This window comes from Anabas testudineus, chromosome 19, assembly GCF_900324465.2.
Source record: "Anabas testudineus chromosome 19, fAnaTes1.2, whole genome shotgun sequence".
Lineage (NCBI taxonomy): Eukaryota > Metazoa > Chordata > Actinopteri > Anabantiformes > Anabantidae > Anabas > Anabas testudineus.
In genome coordinates, this window is record NC_046628.1 from 13,855,852 (window position 1) to 13,883,540 (window position 27,689).

A 27,689-nucleotide genomic window follows, 5' to 3' on the forward strand; every position below is an offset into this window, starting at 1 on the left:
GGAGTGCTGGAGCTTATCCCAGCTGTCATTGGGCAAGAGGTGGAGTACACCCTGAATATGTCACCAGTTTATCATAGTGCTGGCATATAGAGACAGACTCATGGGCATTGTAGAGTCACCAATTAACCCCTGACTCAGTAAACCTAAACCAGAGTCCCTGCAGAAAACCCACCAACGGGGAGAACATGTGAACTCCAACAACTGTTACTGTATGATCACAACATAATATGCATCTATCTATCCATCTACTCCGATTGTCCAGAGCCAGGTCAGGGGGGCAGCAGCCTAAGCAGAGATGCCCCTCCAGACTTGCCTCTCCATAAACACCTCCTGTTTATTCTCGCCCCTGGGACCCGGCCGAGCAGGGCCCACTTTCTTGTAGGCCCACCACCTGCAGGAGGGGCTGATGTAATTAGATTATAGTAGATTGGGTGGCAGTCATGGGACGGTGCCTCTTTCTTCCACTATGACATCCTATATTGCTAATATGGCCACTGCTCTGGTAATTTCATTTGTACTGTTACAGCCTCTGCATTGTGACTCACTTTAGAACTAATGGGTCATTTTTTTAAAGGCAGACTGCATATATTTGCTGAGAAAGACATCTTAATGCTGCTTTGCATACGGACTGTTGAACTTTCATCTCCGCTGTTGTGCACACAGCTTTAAAATTCTGACACAAAAAGGCATATGCCACTGGATGTCTTTGGTCTCTGCAAACATTCTTGTTTGTATAGCTCTGATCACAATAAGACGAGCACACAGAAATCCCAAATGAGTTTGCCTCTGCAGATCACTTGATTAAACAGGCCTGAAGAATCATCTTTGCAGGAGTTGTGTCATTTAAATCTTCCATTTAAAGACTCTGGCATCACTACCTTCAATCTGCTTTACGACCTGCTGGAAGTTAAACTCTAAGCCTGATGAGGAATTAAATAATGGCTGCAATGTGTTATGTTTGGCTAATCACTCTTTGCTCAGGCTTTCAGTGGTTTCAGTGTTAGTCCTATCTCTTGCTCTTTACATCTTTTCTTTGCAGCTCACAGACTCTGCGCTTGTGGACTTCTATTCACTGGCTAGCTCATTGTTCTCCAACTCCACATTGCAGCTAAAGGCTAGAGCGCTATCACGCTTCCATCTGGACAGAATTTTAGGGACCTTTTTGTGAAGGCGCTCCTGTAGTGGGTACATTAAAACATAAAACACCACATGACACATGAGAGAGCTGGTCACTGGTCAGACCAGAAGCTCACGGCATATTTCTGACCATATAACACATTGACTAGAGTCTCCAGGGCACTGCTGACCTTTAGGAGGGAAGAGTCCAAGAGACCAACAAAACATTTCCATTACTCTGATTAAATGATATTGAATGTTTTCAGGGAATTGGCTAGAGACGAAAATTAGGTTTAATGCTTGCAAAATGCACCCAGATGAATGGAAAGCTAACACCTCAACAGGCTCTTGTACATTGACTTTTAATCAATCCACATCATGGTTCCTGGAAAGTTATATTTATGTGTTGTTTGTGTTACATTTGGTGACATCTGGGGTATTGATGATACTGCAACAGTACCATCCATGCACCGTATAACATAATTTAGAAAGAAATATGCTAAACAGAATACTTTATCAATTTTAAATAAACAGCAATTGCAAAATCAGTTGCTCTACAGTGAAGCTTCACCGGATACTATACACATGTCTGGTTACATGCAACATGGGACTTTCACAGGGAGAAAACAGATGATGTGAGGGCTCATTAATTCAGACTTCACCCTTTCAGAAAGTTGACGGTGCTCATTAGGATGGAGTCTAACCCGCCACCTGTGGAGCCCGGACAACTCCAAAGGAGACCCATAAAGAACTGAATGGCGACAGAGCAGAGAGCAAACAAATTTCACATGATGACAAAAGAGCAAGTGTGGGACACAGAGAATGGGAGGAAGGGAGAGAAAAAGAGACTCTGCACGCAGGCACCGGGATGAACAAACAAGAAGACTGATGTCTTCAGTTACCATGCTTTATAGATGATATTCAAAGCATGACCCTGCATTTATCACACTACTGTTGCCACGGTGCTGTCACTGTGACACATCAGGTAATGGCAGAGGGGGTTGTGGTAGCATGAGGGTATGTGGGGTGACAACTGGAAATGGATAAAGGGAACGTGGTGAATGAATGAGCAACCATGTGCTCATGTGCTGCAAATGACAAACAATGAATTATGAAGAAAGATGGATGTCTACAGTGAGGGAATGAGGAGAAATGAGTCCCAGTTGTGCAGCTAGCATCCCTGTGCAATACCCTCCCATCCTTTCTAACAGTCGAAGATTATAGGGTCTGTCAACTTATTGGTACATAGGAGGTTCTATTAATTAACACGTGGGACTATGGTAACTCCTGTTGTCTGGGGGGATTTAAGCAGGAGACCCAAGGGCAGCTGTTGGAAGAGGTGAAAACCACTTTGGTTCACCTTGGTGAGATGGCATAGACTTAATAACTAAGGTAGACACAGTGTCTGCATCACTACTGGTGGTTATGTCTCTGTCTCTAGCTCTTTGTGATATGGTGATGAGCAATGCTGTTCGAACGGGTTGCCACTTGCACTGAAGCTCAGGCACTCAGAGAGAAGCAAACACTAGTAATTACAATTAAAAATGTGGCTTTATCACAACTGTCGAGACCTGAGGAGAGAGCAACAGCCTCATGTTGTTCAGGCAGACTTTGTTATTATGTAAGTGAACACTGATAAACCTGCTGGTTTTATGTTTGTGTCTAAGTACGAAAGGAATGAAGCAGGAAATGTATGGAGAGTCTTTGAGAGGCACCGCTGTGATATGAATAAAAATGCTATAAAACCCTGATTTTACAACAGCAGCCAACTTCTCATCCAACTATCATCAGACACTTACTGATTTTATGAGGGGTTTGAACTGTGTTTCTGAGATCCTGTAGAACTTACGAACCAGTGATGGGGCATATATACAGTACTTTCGCTGTCCCATTAGATGGTACTGGGCCTTCTAACTTTGGTTTGTGTCACATGTTTGATCCAACTAACAAGGCATACCTCCATCAAAAGTAGGACTCCTCTGGCAGGCTACATTTGATTGACTTAACCCCTCTCCTCTTTTGACATTAATGGAATCAGAGCAACTGACAGGTGGAGTCTCACATGATCTACAACTTCAGTCAAATATGTTCTTCAAATGTGACATCATTGTATATTGTCACTCATCTAACTGATATGCCTCTATGCTGATATCAAACAGCAGAGGGGTTCACAGACAAGAAATGTTTTCCTGTCTGCTTGTCTGCAGACACCATTTGATTTTCCACTCTGTGACACCGTGATTGGCTCTAAACTCTACAATACGTGACCTACAACAATTATTATTTGCTACAGCTTTTGCACATTCCTCACGGTTAAGCCCCCAAGACACAACATATCATTTTCACACTCAAAACAACACGGCATATGCAAAATACATGAATTTTGCAGTAGCAGCTGCTGCATGGTTATTTCAGCTGCGACTATTTAGATATCCATGTGGCTCAGTTTGAATAACATTGTTGTAATTCATTTCTTCCTCCTCGATAAACTGATTCTCACAATGGTTTACATACAGCCTGCTGATGTGTCCCTGGACCTTCTGGTAACAATGTGTGAACTGTGAAATGTGTAAATTTTTCTACTATAGCTGGAGATAGAGACATGCCCAGACTAGATTATCACAGCGAAGGCAGCTGTGGCTCACCATCGCACTGTGTGGCTGACGGTCACTTTGTCCCAATCCCTAATGAATCCCAATCTTTGCTATTTTAATGCTGCTGGCAACAGGACACAAAAAAGCTAATGTACCATTATAAAGCCTATATTAATTCAAAATAAGATAACTGGTCACACAGTTAGTAGTTGTTCTATTAACTGTGGCCATCTGTTCTCTTAGTTGACAGAACGTTTTATTAGCGGACTATCAAAACCTGCTTTCCTTGTGTAAATTCAAAGTTTGTCCAGTACAGTGACAACACAAGTTTGATATAATGTTCACGCAACCGGAATGGAAATTCCAGCTACATGAATTATGGTGATGTTAAAAACATCACTCTCTCCGTTCCTGTGGACACCCCTGACTGGAGAGACGTCAATCAGTGGTGTAATCTCAGGCTCATTGTGCTAATCGAATAACATTTGAATCTCATATTGTAGCAAAATCGAATGGATGTGTTGGAGTTCCATTATTTAAGTAATAAATAAAACATAATGTGTGTTAAAATTTTCCCTGCTGTTTAACATGCTAGTCTCATAAAGCACAAAGTGCCCTCTGAGCCTTACTCAGTTTGGGATTATTGCCACCTCCCTAAATGTCAGTTTCAATTACTGCCATTTAAATTGCCCAGTGACCATCATTTCACTTTCTTCACCTCACCCTTCAACTCACCAAAATCCCATCACAACACTCTTTCTGGATCTCTATCTTTTTTGATTTCTAAAGGAACAGCCATTTGTGTATAACATTTGAATTTAGGTTGTAGATTTCTTTATTATTCCTGAGAAAGAGCCGAAGTGAATTCCCTGTTGTCACGATTTTCATGCAGGGGTCTAGTTTTTGCAGCTGCCGTGGTAAACAAACATTTCCTTTATAAATCTACTTCCATTTGACTTGTTAAAGATGCAGGACCCATTCTGAACACAGATAAAACGTATGGAAGGATGAAACTTTCTGGCTGAATTCTAAATGTTGAATAATACTCAGGCTGTATATTTACATGGTGTTTACCTTGTGCACAATATGCATTTCTAATGAAGGTGTAGGAAGACACACTTCTGGCTGCGATCTGAGAATAAACCCTCGGGGAACAGCTGACAACGAGAGAATGAAAACAATGTTTGGATTTGGTGTCAGATTCTGACATGGCAGAGATGCACATGGATTACAACTGTGAGAGAAACAATCATAGACTAACAATCAAATGTGCACACACATTCTTTCTCTTTAACCAGCAGATCCGTGCCTGACATTCACAGACCCACAAAAACACACACATACACCCACAGTGAGATAAGAACTGTGTACCACAGACATTGCATGGTCCGGTGCACAGAAGTGTCACCTGCGAGCATGTAGAGTTTGGACCAACAAAGATGATAACCTGGTCGGTTCACAGCAGCACAGGTTAGTGGCACATCAACCTCAGAGTGACTGACTGAACAAAAACCAGCCAACATAAAAATCAGCAACAGCAGCAACATACAGTTTTATAATGAACATGGAACAGGAGTTGACTTTTTGAACATTAAATAATTTTTTGCAGTCATTTTAACACTGAGCACTGAGGTGAGAGCATTTTGACATGCAAATTTGTTCTTGACCAGGAACAAACTACGTTTGACAAGGCTTGAGGGAACATTTATTCCAAAATAGAGAAAGCTATTACTTTTATTCTCTTCTGGAACACAAAATGTTCTACAAGAGGAAAGGGTTGCAGATGACTATCAGACATAATTTACAGCTTAACAATAATAACTATCTATCTATCTATCTATCTATCTATCTATCTATCTATCTATCTATCTATACATTTACAATCTAATCTAGTATGGGCAATGAGGCCTGGGACAAACAGAACGATAAGCAGGCGGCTTTGTACTGTATGTGTGTGAATGAACGTGTGTGTGGGTGTACCAATGAGAATGTGTGGGTGGTGTGTAAATGTGTGTGTATAAGGTGGTAAATTGTAACACGAGTTTTTTTTTCTCTGTCGAATGGCAGAGCCAGAACAGCAGCTCTCATCAGAGAGTTGTATATGTGGCAGCATAATGGGGTCACAGTAGATGTGCAGGACAGGCCAGGGCTCTATTTCAGAGGCTGGGAGATGGAATGTGCAGGGTGGTAGCTGGAGTAGGCATCAGAAAGGTCTGAATAATGAATTCTCTCTTTCTGACCTGTCTGCTTTGTGCCTCACACCCCCTTCCCCCTTCCCCCACCCCCAAACTCCACTTGGATATTCAAAGATGCCATAAGTTGTACACTGTCACCGCAGAACCAGTGCTAATGATGCAGCGGCAGAGAAATGTGCAGAACTGAAATGGGACCGACAGATGAAGACTGATAGAATGATATGATGTGTTTAAGTGCCTGTTTACCAAACACAGCAAGTTCAGATTTTTGTCATTATCTATTCCAGATGGGACATGAAGCAGTGGAGACAATTCAGTACGGAAGAAAGCTACAACACAATAAGGATTTCTGCTTCCCTTGTTTGTTCAGGTGACAATTTATAAGTATTACTAAGCAGATTAGACACATTAATATAGTTTGACCCTAGTTTTTCCCTTAAGGGGTCTGTTCAACAATTATTCCTGCATGACACTGCTCATTGCCTGACCTGAGCCGTTTATCAGAAACACGAGCTCTGGGTTTATGCTAGGAGGTGGTTGATGTTACCTGGGCATGAATTAATAATTCTATACAAGCTCCAGAGCATAAAAAAACAAATTAGGTTTCAAAAACAAACATACGTAGGCATGTTATTTTAATTAAAGTGTTTGCCTAAGGATGATAATAACGTACACGGGTCCTGTAACTTGCAGGTTCCATGGAGTCTGTCAGAAGCAATGATACTAATGTCCATTTGCTTTTTCATCGTTTCATTAAGGCTTAGATAATTGTATGTGTGTGGAGAAGTGTGTATGTGTGTAACTTTGAGTCTGTGAGTGATAAGCAGCTGAAAAGGTGGATGGGGACTTACAGGAAAGTGACATTAAGGCTCTGTCACATCATTAGACTACTGGCCAGGCCCAGTAGGTACTGCGAGGCTGGCATCCTACATTATTAACAGACACACTGAGACACCATTTGAGGTTTGGTGTACAGGACACTACAAGTCAGTACATCCCATCCTATCACCGTACTACAAGGTGAATAGCGGCAGCACAGTCTGATTACCAATTCAAAGCATTGCCAACTCAGCCAATCAACCAAGACACTGCTGAAACCCAACCGGTGCCGACACGGTGGCTTGCGAGTGCACACTGGTCCTCGGTTCAGCTAGCTGTCTTGTTTGGTCTTTTTTTTCCCTGCCTTGTTTTTCTTTTGTTTTGATATACCACCAGTCCCGGTAGATATGACGTGGTCCTGGTATGAGTGCTTCTCTTCTCTGACAGAACAAATTAAGCTGAAATGACAGGCGAAAGGCCAAATGGTTCCAGAACAGCAGAACGGAAAGTGCCGTTAATGAAAGTCCCTTGTTGTGAAAATGGGGTTTCACAGGAACCTCACTGGCCATATAACTTTCGATGAATATGCAATGCCTCCGTCAGCCAAACGTATTTAGCATACAGGATGACAGCTTTTTTTTCTTGCTTCATCCATGAACTAATGTGAAGGGTAACGTTTTCTGTGGAGTACATTAACCAGCTACTTAAAATGAGAGCTCTAATTAAAAGGATGACAGCTTTATTAACAAACGCGGAGGAGTGGAGTACTTGATTAGCAGGGAACAGCTGATTTACATTCTTCTATGCATGTGTAACCCCTCGCTCCCTTCAATGTGATGCACTGGAACTACTTTCCCAAGAAACAACGTCAGTAGCTGTCAACAACTCTTACAGTATTTCCTGCCTGTCCTAAGAAAAGGATTCCTTGTTTATAGAGTTGACGGTTATTTGCGCTGAGTGGGTGGCCAGCAGTATATGATAATTGTGCTGGTGCTTGAAAATAGTGTTATGGGGTGAGCGAGACTGTTTATTAGACCATACTGTTTCTTAGACTTTTCCTGCGTGTAGCTGTCTCCCCACTGAGAGATATTTTTCACCACCCCATAACAAGGCAGACAGCACCTGGCATAAAAGAAAAACACAAACCCTAGTTTTCCATTCAACGATGGCAGTCTTAATCCATGTAATTCCCTGTGAAATCAGATTTGTTGTGGCAATACCAAGGTGAGATAAGATAGTATTGTAATTGTCTTGCGCTGCCAGTCAGGATAGATTGAGCCTGAAACAAACATGCATGCACACAGACACCTGAAGAATTAATTATGGCTGTCGTGGTTCTCTATGCACCATTAGACAAGTTTCCAGGTATTGATCATTTTGACATCTCAGCTGTGAAACTACCACTTTAAGTGCACAAAAACCGAACTGCAGCTGTTTTTTCATGTAAACAAACATACTATTTATTCAGGTAGTGAAAAAGACACTAAACATTAACTTGGCATGTGACACACTTCACTACAAGGGTCATTTAATGCAAATAAACAATGTTAACCTCAGTTTTTCAGGGTAGTTTCTTATTCGGGTTTGTCAGCCACCATTAACATATGTTTGTGAGATTGTGAGGTGTAGAACCAAACAGTCCGACAGCTCCTCTGAGTTCCCTCCTCTCATTAATGTCTAAATTGTATAGCTGATGGGCTGGGGGGTGTGGAGCTTGGCAGGGCCCAGCTCTTTGGGACGTACTAGCATCACTTGGACAGATGGCGGGAGGAAGCAGCTGTGACTAAGGGATATAGAGAGGAGCCAGAGAGCTACAGCCACGGCACTGTGGCAATGACACAACCTCAAGATGGAGATTGAGAGTAAAGAAGTGAAATGGAAAACAACAGAGAGTAAGCTCTGGAGTTGAACTATGTTACAAACACCACTGGGCAACAATCTTCAATCTACATCCCTCACGTGGAGTCAAACTCTCAGTCTCCCATCCTCACTCAGACACAGTGCTGTGCTTCAATCACTCACCTTCCCTTTCTTCCCATTTCATTCAGGTCTTCAGAGCCCCCAAAGCAATCCCTCAACCTCCTTCCCAAAAACTATCTTAACTACCTTCTTCTGATTTCTGGAAGCACCAAAACATATAGTGAAGGGAAACTTCAGGCTCTTTCCTCATCCCAGTTGATGTGCTGTTTGGCAAGAAGGATGCATAAGAATGAGCAGTTAGCAGCGTTTGGAGTCCAACTGGGGGGCCTAGCTTGAGAAATGAGCTGGCATTTGCAGATAGGCAGGCACAGACTGATGGAGTCACTCTGAGGGGTTCTGAGGAAAATTTTCATTGCATTTCTTAGGGGGTAAATCATGGTGTATGGCAAAGGGGGGAGAGCATTGAGACACTGTGAGCTGAGGCACACAGCAGCCGTTTGAGCCTGGGACTTCTGCTGAGCATCTTATTAACATGCACCAATATGTCTGCATGTTTGTCGTTGTGATTTGTGATTTTGTTACAATTTTGGATCGACAACTTTTTGTCTGTAAATCTTGTTAATTTTCTTAAGTTCCTCAGAGACATAAAGGAACACTGTCTGATTATCTTCAGGTATTCTGAATAAAAGAAAACAAAACAAACATTTGCAGCCATTACTGCTAAACAGAAGGGAAAACTGAATTCAGCCACATGCCCTTCAGCGTTTTCCTAGCTCCCTCAACAACACACATCACTTCTCTCATTTGATTCCTTTGTCTTTTCTGGGAGCACAGCAGATGTTCCTCACCAAAATATTTGATGTTCTTTGGGGGCCTTTTAGTACGACAACGCAAGTTGTTCTGCTTGAAAAACAGCCCTTCCTAATTAAGCATGGTTTCCAAATAAACGGGTAAACAGAAAATGCTCTAAATGGTTGTCATTAGGCAATCACGTCAGAGCACACAGGTTTAACACCTATTTGCACTAAAACACACAAATCAGAGGCTAAAGCACATGTGTGCACATGTGTAAGTATTTATGTATGTATTGATGTATTTTTATGTTTATGTGCTTCTGTTTTTTACAGTATGTGCCTGCCTGAGAGAACAGGCTGAATCTCATTTACAGTTCAGGGGGTCACTTATTGACTAAGTCAAACCCCCCGACAGCGCCTGGACAGAATGGAAGCTTAACAAGATTACTGTTATATATAGCAGCGGTAATGGGGACCTCTCTGGAGGTTCTGTTGTTGCTGATTTCTGCCTTGCTACCCAAATTTGAGTAGAAACGCCAAACATTCTGCACACTGCCTCTCTCCACTGGGAAACTCCTGATGCATTACAGCTGCAACGGATCAATCAATCTACTTACTTCCATCTCTCCACCTGCTGCCTGCCAGCACAGTGATTCCTCAGAGGACTGCGCCTGGGGCAGACTCACTGAGTCTGCACTGCCCAGGCATGCTTGTCCACCTCCAACACCAGTTAGGGAAATCACTGGCTGTGCGGGCTACTCTCTATCACATTCTCATGTCCCTTTGGTGCATACATTCTGGGTCTAAAACCCAATTGTGCAGCACATTGTTGCTCTCCAGCAAGTCACTAGTCACGTTAGGTTAAGGTGGTGGCACTAAGAATTGAACGAGGGGGAAAAGGAGGTTCATACTAGAAAATGCGGCACTGCCACACTTGTTTTGATTAATGGACCTCTCTCTGCCAGTGAGTGACAAATTATCAGAAGAGTGAATGGCTCGTTTATCACTGTCAGCCAAGGCTTGCTAGTGTGGCGTCTCTAGTCCACCAGCCTGCTGCACTACCATCGTGTAGTAGTTATCGCTCTCACCTGGTCCTGGAGATTTGCAGAAGAAGAGAGAGTAGACTTAATCAGGAAGTAAGCGGCCCAAGGGAGCACAGCTGAGACATTGAGGTTTGGTGATGGCTTTCAGAAACTCTCCTGGCAGCCATTAGATAGGTGGACTCTACACTTATCCAGCAATTTTCTCTATGTTTACTCAGATAACCTGACTGGGAAATGTCTACAAGCAGGCAAGATCATGAACCAAACCATTTTCACATGATTGAAGTTAATTTGGTGAATAGGAAGGAGGCGGGTGATAAGAGTCTTCATGTTGAACAACTGAATGGCAGATAATTCAATGGCAGGCAGTGGAATTTAGTTTTGTATCTCAGCCCAAGGCTCTGCCTGGTCTCCAATTAAACAAACAGGGTTCTCTTTAGCAACGGGAATCTTATCTTTTCTTTTGCCAGACGACAGAGATAGGGTTCATAAGCATAAACACTAATTAATTACCAAGAGTGCACTTTGCTGTGAGAAAGCTTCTTTGCTGGTGCCTGTTGTGACGGGCATTACAGAGATACAGATAAAGACAGAAACTGCACACACAGATGCACACACACTATAAAGTAAGCAAAACTCCCATTTCCATTTTTACGCTCTGTCTCCTTTTTCATGTTCGCTTTCTCTCTTTCTGACTCATGCACTCAATCCCACCTGGACATGGGGGGAAAGGTAAAGTAGTTGTTTTTCAAGTGAGGCACTATCCTTTGACACAGACAGCAGACCACGCTGAGCCAGTGATGGATGGGAAGTGGACAGCTGTCGACAGGCAGGAGGACGATGGGGCCGCGAGCACCCGACAGAGACACACCTAATTCCCAGGTCTTATTTTGTCAATAAACAGCAGCCAGTGGCACTCAATTAGAAGACTTTATTGACTATGCTGCCTGGCCTGTGTCAGATGTCAGCTGGTGACACAGTATGATGTCCAACGCAGACACTTTGTCCGAGATTACAGAAAATAGAAAAATCAAAAGAAGACAGCAGAAGCGGAGAAAATAAATAAAGGAGGGAAAGCAGAGGAAGGATTTGGTGAGAAACACAGAAGGAAGAGGTGGGATTAGGAAGATAAAAAGGCTAGTGAGGACTACACTTGTCCTGAAAGTATTTTTCTCAAGTGCTCTGGTTATTACATACTGTTGGGCCCATTGAATATGCCCAAAATGAAAAATTTGATTAAGGAAAAATCGGATATGACAACTGGTAGCACTAATTGGCAGGTTTTACTTTGTTGTCTTTCATGATTATTCGTGCCGCTTCAAGTTGGGATAAGAAAATAGCCTCCCCATCTCTTTCTTAAGAGTGAACGAATCCTTTAACCAGTGTTTGTTTTCAGTTCTCTCCTGCGGTATGTTGTCTTTTGTTTCACTTCAAATGTCACTGCATCATCTGTTTTTCTCACGGAGAGGAGGAAACAAACAGCGCTACCAGCTTAAACCGGCTTTCCAAAGTAATTGGTTTGGAGTCCCTCCTTGAAGTGGTTGCATTTTTTGACACTGTGATGCTTATTTTCCAGCTATCTATTTACAGACTTTTAAATAATCTGAAAGAAGAAAACTACTTTTGTTTTTTTTTACCTCAGATCAACATGCAGCTGGTGCTGGAAATTACTGAGCAGGAGAGATCGTATCACTCCTGTTAAACACTTTTACAGATTAAAATTAGTGTTTTCTACACATTTTAGAATATTTTATTGTGATTAAACAATATATTTTTTTTCATGTAGGGGACTGACTGCTTCTTTTTTGTACATGTGGGAGAGGGGGCAATGTCAGAAATATAGCCTCTTAAAAAGAGAATACTGATGTATATTATAGATACAGAAAATGACCTTGAGCCTTCTCCCTACTTGTTATTGTGCAAAACATAATAGGCTTGTTGCTAATGAGGTTGACCTTTCAAGTTTACTTCCCATAAAATAAAAATCCCAGCACGTCATGCATGGTATAAGGAAGATTTACTTTACTTTATAAAGGTAAAAAGTATAAAGGTAGACATCAACTCCATTTTGCTGAAAGCTGAAAGTATATACGATAACCTTGTAAAACCTGTAAAATATGGTTTAGTTGTATTTCTTTGATGATGATGACACCACTCAGGTAAAATCCATAACTTTTTTAAAAATCCCATGTTAATAACAGGGTTTAATCAAAGTAACATTATATTGTTGTTTAATTATTAGAATTAAAAAATCATTAATCACAAGCAACGATACATAAGATTTAAAACATGGTAAAGTGTCTCAAATATAATGGATGGAGTAGAGGCAGGCTGGCTCCACTTTATCATTCCCTCCACTGACTTCATTATATTTTTCATGTCAGGACTTGGAACACTGCGCTTCTTCGGCTTATTTAATAGGCACTTAGGGAACTTCAGCATCTTTTGACTAATTTCATGAGTTCTTATCAGTGTTTCACTGGGTTATAACTGAATTTAACTGTTTGTGAGTTTCACCACTACAGTTGTGTAAAGCATGAGCTCAGCAGCTGTTCTGAAGTTGATAAACATTGATTTTGAACAGTGAATAAATTGTTAGGTGGAAGTATTATAATTAAGTGTGGTCCAATGATTTAAATGATTCGTTTGTTGTACTCTTAGAAGTTGTCACAAATGTGAATACAGTGTTTTGAAACATTTTACACAAGTAGCACTAAAATGCTGTAACTTAACGCACCTGATTTGGAAGATTGACATTATATGTTCACCTGAGAAGGTTTGAAAATCTGTGAGTCTATGCACACTATTTTGAAAACCCATATTTCCCTTCTTTTTAATGCACTGGATGCTGAAGCTGGGCAGTGGTTCTGCATCCCTCTAGGTGGTCTCTTAATCTTGGTGTAAAGCTTCTGACCCTCTGACCTCTCTGATACATGAAATACTGAGATGTAACAACTTGTGGAAGTTTTATTCAATAAATGTGAATGTGTCCGTCCCATTTCTGCCCTGTGGGTTTTCTTTAGCCTGATTTCTTGCTCTGACTAGATGCCCTGACGCTCCCTGTGTGTACCTAGGTCACCTTTTCACCTTCATATTCCCCTCTTGCTCTGCCTGCAAAGTTTAACTTTTGCACAACCAAAACAATGAGGTAAACTAGGCTTAAAAAAGAATTTAGAGAAACTGTGGACAGTAAAGCTTGACCATGTTTACCTGTACACAGTCACTTAATTCATTGCTTACATAAAAATAAACATAGTGAAGGCTTAAAAAATCAAATTACAGTGGCCTCAAATTTGAATGAATGCATTCTACCCCAGTGTGTGCCTGAATTATTAACTGAAGATAATAAGAACGATATCTGTAATGATATATGCAGGTGTGGCTGTGTTGGAATTAAACTGGAGCGGTAGACAGTCTCACAGGAGCTAAGAAGATGTGGAAATGGGGCTGAATTTTTATATCTGAGCTTGTAAAGTTTTATTAATTTTATTGTGGATAAAATTCATGGTTAGGATGAGGTAGTAATTACAGTTACTGGACTTTCTCTGCAAACACCACTGCTTACAGAAAGCTTTAGAGCCAATATTTTATTCCCAAATATTATCATTGCGTTTAAGTTAAGAGAAAACAAAACCCTCTAGATTTCAAACTCTGAGTAATCCAGACATACAAGTCAGACAATTTAACAGCAAGTCATGTGCCAGAAACACAAATGACCATCATGTGCAGCCAAGTGGACACTTGCATTCCAGGATCGACTAGTTATTGGGTGAGTTTGGCCAAGATATTTAACAATAACAATAAACCTGATACTCCCAAATGGCATTTTGACCATGGCATATTAATCTCCCAATTCAGGAACATGGTTAAAAAGTGGATTTGGGGTGCGGATACTTTGTTTGAGTGCTAAACGTCAAACCTTGAATACTCAGGAGTTAGTCTCTGGAGGCCTTTTAAAAATAATTCAACACAATGTGTCTCATTGTAAGTCGTGTCTACCTGGAGTTTCGCTCATATTCTCCAATAACCCTCTGCCAGTGCCTGTCTGCCACTCACAACATGAGTGGTAGAAGCAGTCATAGAATATGTGCCACATCACCTGTGCCAATTAGACACTGGCTGAAGAGTGATAGAAAGGTAGATACCTGAGAGATAGAGAAAAGCTGAGACAAAGCAAAAAAGGGAAAGTGAGGGAGAAACACCTGCTATTCACCAGTCAGGCAGGTAGCTGGACACGTTGCAATTTTCTGACTTGGATGGCATAAAATATACTACCTGTCCTTGTGATAATAAGCAGTTGTCTAAGTGTGACATTAACATGGAACAGTCAGTGTGACCTGGCAAGAGACACTAATGGAGAGATAAGTCAGTGTAGTAATTAGTGAATATTGTAATATTTCTCAATTTGTAATTTGACATTGTAGATGTTACTGTTTCTTGCATCTGAGTTGGAGGACATGTTAGCTGTGCAGCTCCATTGTTAGGACAAGGTTAAGCTGTTGTTAGTATTAAATATATAAGCTGTATAAGCTATAATCACAATGTCCTGTTTTGTACCTTTGATAGATCTTCACTGGGATAAGCAAGTAGTGTAACAGGTCATGTAATGCAGGTAATGGCTGCTTATTAAAATTCAATGACTCAAATATGGTGAGTGCATGATTATATTTGTCAAGTATTTGTCAAACACTGGTTCTGATATGCACATTGTATATTTGACAAACCAGCACACTGAGCACAAACTGTGATGCAGTACTATGTATGTGTGGCACCGTCTTTTGTGTAATCTCTTTACACAATGTGATACAGAAAAGAGAATTGACCAGATTCTGCTTTGTTGTTGATTAGCTTACACATTGAATCTATTAATTTTACATCACAATGCACATGTTCTAAACATTTGCTCTTTTTTCCATTACTTTCTGTCTTACCTTGTGAATTTTCTATGAATTAGTTGAAGATCGTTGTGTTGGTGGGGTCTTGGAGTGCAGAAGTATTTTTCTTGGCTAACCATGCTCACTTCCCTGCTGTAGAACAATTGAAACCCAATTGCCATTCTTTTCATTCAACCGATGCAGTTTGTTTCCACTTCATTGTCAGGACAATGGGTCAAAGCCTTGTTGCAGATTAACTGTGCAAATAAATAAGGAAAGGCAAGTGAGCAGGAGCTTCAGCTGGGGCAAATCAATAGGGTCAAATGAGGATGGAAACCAACAAATGCGAGAGAGAGTTGAAGGAAACAGCAAGTCGGAGAGAACTGTAGGTAATCAAGTGAGCCATCAGCTGCATGTTAAACCCACAGGAATCCCTTTCCCTCAAGGAAATGAATGTTCAGGAACACAGTGAAGGCTCATCTCCTCTGACTGAAGTCTGCATTAAGTGTCCCCACTAGCCGTGCACAAAAGCACTGAGTTGGAGAGAAAGAAACTCTCAAGTTGTGGTGTATTGATTCAGCTGTTCTCATTATTTTGTGTGTTTGTCTTTAACTCATTTACTTACTGTAAGGGAAAGAAATAAAACCACAACAAAGCAGACACACAGACGTTTTGCTGCCTCTTCAGAATTGGAAGTCAGTGTTTTCCTTCCTTAACACACAATAGCTACTGATTGAGCCGAATTAGGACTAGACTAGCCCTGCCATTGTGCTGACTTAAGTTCAAATAGTCATTGGAATCAATGGAAATTACATTAAATTAAGAAGAAATGCAAACATTTCTCATTTCTATATTGCATCTTCAAAAAGACAAACTACACTGAAAAGCACCAGAACAAGAAGGGTGTTGTCTCTGTAATGCCCAGAGCAGTGGAATAAATTCAATTGAAACAAAATTCTGTTTGTGGCCCAAAAACAATGAGATGGGTTTTATTAAGTGAAAACTGGGAAACAGTGAGAGTGGAAAAGCTCTTCCAATTGCATTAGGACCGGATCTAGGAGAGCTGGTGCAATAATGGCTTGGAAGGCCAGGTCAGATTACAACAGAATGGTAAAGGGTTTAGCAGAGAGGATGTCCCAGAGAGCCCAACACAGCCTGACTGAGTGGCTAAACGAAAAATATGAAAGATATTGGAAGTGCAAAGAATGGAGTGAATGGGAAATGGCAAGAAACTGGGAAAGTTAGAAAAGTTTTTAAAAATTGCCTGGCTGGCTGCTCTGGCTGGTTTAAGTGCATGCCATATTAGTACAGTACAGTCTGCAGGTGTTTGTCTGTGCCATAGACCTTTGCTTTGTCCAAAAAACATTTAACATCAATCAGACACACAGCTCCACCTGAGGACCTGTTTCTGTATTTATTTAAAAAAATGACCCAGTTGCCTTCCATAGCTCAATTGGAGTTCTTGCACATGTGCAATTAAAAAGAAATATCTCAATCCAGTGTTTTGGAATAAGAATTAATTAATGTCCCCCAGTAGAGTGGTGGGTCTGGCTGATGTGGTTTTCAAGTAACACCAACACACGGAAAGCAGTAACTTACAGGATAGTTAAGATAAATGGTTGGAGATATGACATCAGAAACATAATGGCCCACTGATGAAACCATTCTTTTTCTAATATCTTTTTATAACTAGTTAGTTTTAGAAAAGTTATGTGGTATGGTAAGATGAGCACCACAGCTTTTCAACCTGATATTAATTTGCAATTTAACAAGCTTTTTAATCTCCTTAAACTTTGATTATACAGCTTGGCACAGACTTGCAGTTTTGTCATCAGACATGATTTATAAACGTCTATCAAAAGATACAAAGAAAACTTAATCACTATTCGAACTCTAACTCAATAATACTGATTTATTAAATATTTAAGCTATTGACAGAAAGACAAAATTAGTGGCAGCTGTTTGGTAATCCAAGGAGACTGCAGTCTCATTAAGCGGTATTGTACAGAGGACCTTGAAAGCACAAGATGGCTCTAACACTTAGGTGAATCAGCCTCATCGACGCATCCCTCTAGAATGACTCTAGCTTCTCAATAGCATCCTCGTGTCTGGCCTTGCTGCCTGACTGTCTGCTCTCTGACCGTCCCTGACAGTGCTCCCGTCTGAGTGCCACTCCCTCAGTGTCCTTGCATCTGCCAGGGCGCGACACGCTCATCGATACGTAGCAAGATACACTCTCTGTAACGGAGGGGGATAAAATTGAACTGATTTAATCAAGGCGTTCGATACTCACCTCACCTTCTGCCAAATGACAATGTGATTGAGGACATTAAACAGCAATAACAGAGTGCCACAGTGCGGAGATGAACTCTTAGGCTGCCGTTTTCAAATTACCATCTTCATCTCTTAGGAGTTGAAGAGATGGAAAGACAATACTTTTGCTTTGCTGTTGATGTCGAGAAGGAAAATATTTCCATAGTGTACGTACAAAAGGTAAAGAATAATGATCTGTGTTTATATGGTTTGGGTTTTCAAACATCTTGTCCTTACAGTTATTGCTTTGGGAATTGGCTGTTTTTCCAGACTTGACAAATTCAATTGTCCTTCAGGAAAACAATCTTTATAATTAGACTGTCATTGCAATTAATGACAATGTTTACCATGAGAGCTTATGGAGAAAGTTTTTTCAAGGTTGTGGGTTTTTAGTTTCTGTTGTTGGAGGTGGAAAAGTTTCCAATTAGAACTATCTCACAAATATACCTAGTCTGTCTACCTGTGCTACCTTCTCCACCCGGGCCTTTATCTGCCTTGAGGATCTAAACTTATTCTTTTCTCTCAACAACATTGATCCCTCCCTTTCCTATTTTGCAACAACTTCCTCTCACGCAAGATGTTGTTTTCTGGGCAGCAGCTATTATGGGTTGTTTGGTGCTGACCCGTGGGGTTGTGTGGTTTCTCATACTCTCAGCTCTTATCCAAAGTGATTCCGACAGGCACATTAAAATGCAAATTCTTGCCGGTGCACTCCTTGCCATTTTGTCACTTCCTTTCTCCTTGTGTGGCATGTTGAGGGGAACAGAATTAGAGCACTGGCCCTGGGGTTGAATATTCAAATGGCCACCTGATTTCCCAACAGAGCTGTACCAGTCAGGTTTCCATTTACATAGTTCCCTTTCCCCATTTACTGCCCATCATCGCTGACTAACCCACAACTATCCACTAGACTATTCACACAACTTTCAACTCTATATAACGAACATTCAAACAATGAACTATCCACTTACATCAACTACACTGTGCTTCTTGAAAAAGACCAATCACAGAACTTCAGACACCCAAAAGGGCATAAAGAAGTCATCATTAGAATAATGTTGTGGAAAATGGCTACTCATTACCACTACTGGGTCTCTACGCTTGTTGCTAGAGGTCAATGCTTTCATGTAGCACTGGAGGGGTTACTTGGGTTTGACTGGCCAATTAGATGTAATTAGTATATAATGCTGAATATGAGCACAGTAGGATAATATAGGTAATCAAGCCTATAATGAACTGAAGCTGGTCATTGCCCCTGTGCTCACAGGGCACCGATCATGTGGCTGAACTTCTCTCTCCTTGAAAGTACAGAAAACTAAAGTTATTGTTGGCAAATGTCTGATTATCTAACAGTTTTTATTTGGTACAACAAGCATGAGTTGTAGAATAATATTAGTAAGCATAAGTGTGCAAAAATACTGTAACTTGAACACATCTTATAAGCAGACACTCTATAGCAAACACATCTGTTGAAGAATTTTAATTCACTAAACAATCCAGACAGAAAATTAAAGACAGATAAGAAACTAAATGGAGTGCTTTTCAAATGTTCACTGATTTCGCATCAGCTAAAATTTTCAGGCTTGACCCTGCTTGGACCTGGGACAACTCCTGTACTGGACAGTTACTTGATGGGATAGGTTTTCTATTTATTCAAGATGCAGTTAGTTACTTTTTGGGATTTACTTTTATAGAATTCTTCTTCTTCTAAAACCGGCAAGTTTCTAGTGCAGGCCACCACTGATTTCCTGATCCAGCCTCTGAATAGAACTGTCTGCAATGCAGAGATATTTGTTCTAAAAGTTTTTGAATGAAGCTCACCTATCTAAACTAAAGAGAATTTCAATAATTTATGCATGATTAGTACATTTAGGAGTATTGTTTGTTATAATTTTATAATTTTGACTACTCAAAGTGCTGAGCAGAGTGTGTTGAAGCACCTCAGAGCAAGAAGAAAGAGGACTATGTTGTGCAAAGTGAATTGATGTGTTTAAGTGTCATGTTAGTGCTAGTGTTAAGTTGAACATCATTATTATTACTATGGTATTATTACTGTTTAATTTGAGCCAACCTAATGTTATAGTAGTTCACATGTGCTAAACAAATAAACTTTACAAAAAATGTTTGACGATAGGCCCTGATATGTGCTGTACTTTAGCCAAGGTTTCGTAGGACTAAAACAGTGGAACATTTTCAAAATGTTCAATTAATCAGTCAATTAATTACTTGTTCAACTGTAACATTTCCACCATGGAAGGTGTACAGTAGCTGTGTGAAGTTAAAGCAGAGACCTTGGAGCAGAGCAGGTAATGACATATTCATAAATGATGTCTCCACAGTAAGCCTGTCTTCATTATACCTGTCTCTGTCAATGACTGCCCTCTTCTCCTGCGTGCCCGAGCTGAATGGCTAATTACCTGGATAAGGTGCATGGGGAGCAGTCGACCACAGCAGCCACCTGTCGGTTGGAGCGCCTCCAAATGACAAACGCCTGCGGGGCTGTGCTGCCCAGGTTGAGTCTGTGTTTTCCACTCTGTCGCCTTGCCCCACACCTCAGTATGGCAGCATCATCCTGGGGAGCAACTGTTGTCTTTACTAATTTACCCAAAATAGCTGCCTGCCTCAGGCTCTTCCATGCTGCCAGTGCTGGTGAAGAGCATCTGTTTTAAACTGCAGGGGCAAACGTAATCACACTGCACGGTGGCTCTGGGTGTTAGCCAGGCGCCCAGTTAATAATGCTGCATGTGTGCCTGTTTCTTCATAGGTAAAAAAAAGATTTAGTCCCTCACTTTGTAGTGTTCCTAGTATTTATGGTCATTCATAAGTAATAGTGTGGTGAAGGTATTGACTGAATACAGGTCAAGAAATCAGAAAAAGCGTATGCATGAATGTACTTTTTTGTTTGTGCAGCTGGGTGTTTCTGTCAAAGAGGAAATGAAAGACCACGGAGTAAACAAAAAATAACTTTTGGGGTATATATGTGTGACTGGCTGCCAAACAGGAGGAAATCAATAGTATTCCTGCGTTTTTGTGTGGTGTTCTCTTGATCTAGTCAGAGTATGACTCAAATGCAACAATTAGCATCCACAGAGAAAAAACGTTTCTTTCAGTTTTCAACAGCTCTCTCGATTCCCGCACTTCTAAAACAGGACTATAGATTTGCCCAAGGATATTCTTACAGAAATCTTTACAGGTTCAGCTACAGAAATCTTTACAGGTTCAAAAGCTTGCTGCAGGCTTTATAGTGGATGTTTTCAGAATATTTGGTCAAGTGTCACGGTTACAGTCAAGCTGTGGAATATTCCCATCTCCTTAAACACACAGATACAATCATTACATTTTACTAAGAAGAAATACAATTTGTGACATGTATTGCACTGAAAATGTGATTGGGTCAGCCAGGGGAGAAATAAAGACTCGAAATCTGTCTCTGGAAGGTACTGTGATGTTACCAACATTCAGCTTTATTGTTTTGTAATAAAACCTAATTACATAATGTGTTGTAGCTCTCACATGAAACAAATTTACCCCACCATTATGCTTAAAGCATACATGGATCATTTCCGTCTCGATGGAATGAGGGAAAACATCAGCACTTCAGGGAGACAGAATCACTTTGAGAGCCTCTGTAAGTGTTTTAGAATAAACGTGTGCACACATGTCCAATATGGCCCTGATGGTACGACAATGAAATTACAACCGAAGAAAGACATGTACACACACACACACACACACACAAATAAAATTCACTATGTGCCCAGCTGAGAAGCCTCTGCAAAGTGACAGTGTGGGGATTTTGGAAGCAGGTTGATGGTGGAGGGAGTTGCTGCTTAATGTGGCATCTGTTGCACCACAGACTGTTCCAGCTGGAACAGAGGACTCCAGGCCACACAGGCCTGGTGTAAAATATATAGTGGAGAAGGTCACTTTCCACAGCCCCACTGCACCAGGCTGTGATCCAGACTGCTGCAAGAGCTGGCTTCAAGAGATGAGCCCCCTAACACAAATAACCACATGCTAAGTCCTCACCCGGCATAAATGACAGAGAGACGTTTATGGAGACACAAAAACACCCCAGGGGTAATGTACAAGGTGAATGTAATACGATTATGTTTTAAGGTGTGTTTAGAATTCACAAAGCGATGACATTGAGATGCCGTACAAAATCAACAGAGCATAGAAAATGATTTGATGATTTAATTTCATTTAGATATGTCAGTTCAAACATCCACTTATTGGCCATGTTCACACACTGGCCTGGCTTATTGGAAGTTGGCCACTGTTAACAAGATTAGCTCCACCTGAGATTTTCCTGCTATGACAAGTCAAAGTGTCTGCTGTGAAAAAGGCAAAATAGACAAATTCCCATGAATAAAAGTGAAAATGCTCAATGTTCAATTTAAACATTACTTAATTCATAGGTTGTAAATATGCTTGCACTGGTATTTTTTAGTGTTTTAGTAAAACACATTTCTCACTTTCTTACATTCAACCTTGATCTATGATGCTACATTGCACTGAAGACAATAGAGGCTCATAAAAACACATCTAAATGAGCAACAAACGGTGTTTGTGCATTGCCGCTTTTGACACGTCATGTTATCGGTAATCCACATGACATCAAATCTACTTTTATCAACATTTTCTTGATAAAATCAAAGAAATCATTTTTACAGAGATCAGGCACACAACAGCTCAGAACCATACCTCCACAGAGAATTAAATGAATTGAAAATAATTTCCTTTACAACTTGAGAAGTGCCTGGTGGTTTGGATCCTGTCTTTTCTCCACTCGTGATTTTAGAACCATTGTACATTTGGGCTTTCTCTCGATTCCTCGTATACAATACCCCTTTCCTGCTGGATTCATTTGCTTGTTATTACTTTCATGCTTCTGACCTAAGTTGTTAACAAATTTGTGAGAAGCTTGAAATGTGACCGTTAATGGGATATTTAATCTTCCATTATTAATGCATCAACTGCTGAATACTAAACATTTATCTCAGCTATCTTCCTTCTCTGGTCATTGAGTTCATCTGCCAAATAGTCAAGCGCTGTGTTCATATTATTTGTGTGTGCATGTTTCTATTTATCTTCTATTTTAGATTGATTATACAGTATATATGACCATGTTTTCTTATAATATCACTACAGAAGTGAACTATAAAAATAAGATTGAACTCTATTTTATGATTACAGAAGAAGCTGAACTGAAGACTACATGTCAGATAAACAAATTTTATTATATACCAGATGAAAATGTTGCGGTTACCTTATATTACATTACCTTTGTCAAGGATATTGAACCGCAGGATTTGATATTTTAGTAAAACTGATTGTCTGAGGACATATTTGAGACTTGCCATCTATGTTAACTCTCGACATATCCACACTACTGTGATGTGTTCTTCCCCAGTCATGGACAAAAAGCTCAGTTGGAGCTGAGAATTATCGTCCTAGTTAATTAAAAATGCAATCACAATTAAAATCTAATAAATATGTTGTGATGCAACATATTTTGTATAATAATTATATTGCAGTGTGATGAATTTTTCGAAAGAATGAAATAAATGTTACGCTTATTATAGGAAAACAAGTTGCAAGGAGGTGCTGAGAGTAGACGATGACTTGTACTGTGCAGGACTGACAAACTGCAGACCTGAGTTTAAGTCCAGAATCTGGTGTGAGTTTGGATTTAGGCCAGAAAAGCACTTTGTAATACAGGTGCTGTGTGTGAAATGACTGTTGCCTTACATTAATCTGATTTTAACCCAGTGCTGTGAGTGTCCGAACTCAACCATAAATAATGTTGGAGTCCCACATCTGGATGTTGTATTGCAAGAAAAAAGTTGGATATCAGATATTTTGTGCATTTAATTGATTTATTAAGTATCAACATATATTCTACTTGTTAATTATGCAAATTGTGAACATATGGACATGTATGCATATAGAAAATGTAATCAGGTTACAAGACTTCGACTTTAGAGTCTTCCACATGCTTTCTTGCAGACTCTAGCTGAGAGTTAATGTGAACTTTTTCTCTTTGCTGCTGTCAGAGAAAAGCTCAGACTGATTATTGACCTGGACAAAACTTGCTGTGTGCACTGCCTCTGCCATCTCAGTTACAGCTTCTTTGCATTTGCAGTTTAATAGTATAAAAAGTCACGTAAGTCATGTGAAGTGTCACACAGGGACACTAAAAGACAACATATATAACATAACGTTGATCATTTCATGGTTTCATTTCCAGTAGTTTCAAAATTCTGACATTTTTATCACAATCAATTCAAATACTTCCTAAATTGTAAGTAATGATAAGAACGTGTTTAAAGACTGTGAAACAGTTTTTGTAATTGCTGGAAAGCTTTTAGTGTGTCATGACATCCAGCGTAATGGTCTCTGATGGCTCCTTTTCTTTGAGGCACTGTACGTTTATTTTTAACTTCACGGTTACATAATGCTGTCATATTGCCATACCGCGGACCTCACAATACCATCTAACAAATGATACTTCTGAAGAAGCAATAACCTCGGTTGCTGGTATAACTATTCCCAAATGATGTGATTTCTACAGAAAGCTGGGCCCGCCTGGGAAATGGCAAAGAGTTTAGAAACTCCTTTACCTTTTTCAGTATTCTTTTCTTAGAACGCTTCTAAAACACCAAACAGAATCCATCTTCTACACTAAATTATATGAAACAACTTCTGGTTTATGTTAAACCTTTTTAAAAAATAACAAATAAACAAATAACAAATAAAATAACAGAAAAATCTGAACTGAGCAAATATTTGTCGAAGCAATATTTGCTGTGTTGTTTTTCTGTGAGTATCTGAAAATACATTTAGTCAGAGTTCAACTGAAGTGGAATTTGTCTTAAATTCAAAAAGTGTTCTAATGGGAATCTACCGTAACAGCCGACCCGTACATCAAAAGAACCAGCGTTCTTGAAGGAGGAGAGTTTGTGCAACCACCATGTTTGTACAATCTAAATAGCTTTTTGACTTACACAATATTTATAAGACAGGATTTGCTTTTAATACACCCTGTAGCCTTTCAAAGGCACTAAATTCTGTAGCCCAGAGAGAGCTTGTTGATTTATCCCAGAAGTCACTGACTGAATACAGAATCTGCACCAGTGGAACTTTTATGCATTCAGGTTTGTGTCATGATTTGACAATTGACGTGTGTTATTTAGGCATGTGCGGTAGATTGCCACGTCAACAATTTCAATTCCAATATCAAATTCCATGTTGTGGAAGTAGTTTTTAGCACACAGATCAGAATTATTCAAATACATCATGGTTTTTCAGCATTGCCAGTCACATTTCACTTGCTGTCATAGATAGCTTCGTTCCACTAGCATCGATGACAGCCAGCTGTTACCCAGAATACAGAATGAAAACAATAAAAGAGGTGAGCATTTCTTTATTTCCTATGGGAGGAAACGTCTGCAGCCATAACCTAGGATGCTTTTTGGAAATTTCATGGTCCTTCTTTTTCACCTCAATTGAAGAAGATTGAAAGGAAGCACTTCTTGTAGTGTAGAATTAGCCTTGGGTTTTCTTTTATATTGCCTCTTCTAATGGTAGTAAATTATGCAGACAAAGTACAATAAGTGCCTTAAAGGCCAAAAGACAAGACTTGTTGAATTTCTTACAGAATTGTAGAAAAACAAAACAGCGTAAATGCACTTATTCATTCACATCCTTTGGGCTGAGGAACAAAGCTCGGTGTAAAAGTTGGTCTTGGCTGTGAAAACACAGTGAAAGCAGCTTGAGTAATCCTGCACAAGACCATGATGCGATGCAATGATACGCTACGTGTATTTTTTCTGTCTGGTACTATTGACCCTGATTCCCTCTGATAGGGCTTTAAGGAGGCTAAGGATTACATCAGCTTTGTTTGTTTGCTGGAAGGGAAGCATACAGAGACCTTGTTCGTGGAAAGAAGCAGACAAGGGCATCTTCCAAAGCCATCTGCGAAACAGACTCAAACAAAACTGGCCTCTACTTCTCTCCCTTTAGCCCTGTCAACTTTATTGATGTACCCAGCCTAAGTTAATGCATTACAGTAGAGTCTTGATCTGTATGGAGGGTTTGTACGTTTTTTCAAGAGCATCTTACATTATTGTCTTCTCATGCTGTATCACATCATTTTATTTTGAAGCAATTTACTGTAGTTTATGGAGGTAAACTATCTTCTGTAAATCTTCTTGAATACATCTTGTTACACAATGGTGTCAACTTCCTCTTGACACTATTATGATTTTTACCCTTAATTATAGTAATGGTTATGTGGATGTGTTATCTATGAGATGTGCATATTATTTCATTCTGTTATTTTGTGGATCTTACATATATAATTTGGGTCATATGAGATGGTGCCTTTTTATAATTAATGCCTACACTTTCGTCTTTCTGGATGGTGGAGGTTAACTAGATTAACGGGGATAAAAACAATATTTTGAATCTGTTTCTCACTTAGTTGAGTTCATTCAAAAGAATCACCAGCAGCACCATAAGCAGTCATCAACTATTATGTCTTCCTCCCACTTCGTACACCTCGAGCATCTCTCATCACCTTTAAAAGTCATCATCATCTTTGTTTACACTATCCAAAAACCATAGAACTAATTTCTCCCATACTAGTAAATTACAGTTATAAGAAATATAAAAAGCTTTGACCAACTACTGCCTTAATTGTTGGCACAATCAATGGAAGAAAATGGAGTCCCAAGTTTTCTTTTTGCTCTGGGACAGTAATTGAGCTAGCCACAAAGAACGGCTTCCATGCACAAAGTGTGTTTCACAGACATGTTTGAAATGCGTCAGAGCTTCCCATCCCATCCATCTGAGTTTTAAGATGTCTCCATGGAGATGATTGACGACAGTAAAAGGCCACTCTGGAGAAAAGGCCCCGGGTGAACAGATGAGATCACAAATCTCATCTCTTTCTCTGCCTCTTTCTTTTTCTCTGTCACCATCTCTCTCTCACCTCCTCCACATGTCTCCCTCTCGTTTTCTCTCTACAAACTACACAACACACAGGTGCAACACACACAAACAGTGTATACCCGAACATTTTATCACTTTATTTTCATGGTGCCGGTAAAAGTTTAGAGAAACTTAAAAGCAAAAACCATAAGAAGAAGAAAAAATTGTGGACAGAATTTGAGAGAGTCTTCAAGCTTTCTGGGAAGATGTGAACAGTGACTCAAGAAGAAGCAGTGTGCAATTTTACAAAGACAATAAGCGCTGAGTGATTTAATATTTCTCAACATAGCACATGTTAACGTGAGCTTTCATTGGAAGGTCAACTAGGAAAAACACAGATATCAAGACACAATGAAAATACCACAGGCTGAACTCAAGATCTTTTCACTATCCACTTTAAGGAACTTAAGCAATTTTATCATTTCTGAAGAACATTAGCACCCAGTGATGATTCTACTATCTGTGTCCCCCTGTCATGTCGTTTCATTAGTGTAATGACCCATCGATTTAGTGTTTATGCTACAAATTGTAGGGAGATGGCCCTGGGCCAAATCAATCACAGGCAGGGCTGGCTGTGCATCTTGGCAAAAGAAGGTGATTAAACTGACTTGGAAAATTTCTGTACTCCGCGCCCCAAACAAGCATAACGTGGCCAGCTAGCAGCTCATCCAACTGGATTTCTTCTATTCTTGCCGCGTCTCCCTCGGGGTTGGGAGGAGTCCGGTGTGTGCACCTCACTTACAGTAGGTTTGGCACAATCTGTCCTAGGAGGTGTGTGGCACAGAGCGGGAACTGCAGATGGACTTGGCAACATAGGTGAGGGCTGGGTTGTGTTTGCAACAAATCATTATCGAACAGAAACAGCTTTGCTCTCTTAGTAGAGGTAAGACAGCAATCGGTCATATTAGCTTAGCATGGGGGCCGATGGTATGAGAAGGCAGCAAGTGTTTATTTCATTATGGATTATCAACCTGGTAATAAAAAAGTAGTTAATTAGCCTGAGTTTTACCAGCTGCATGACGTT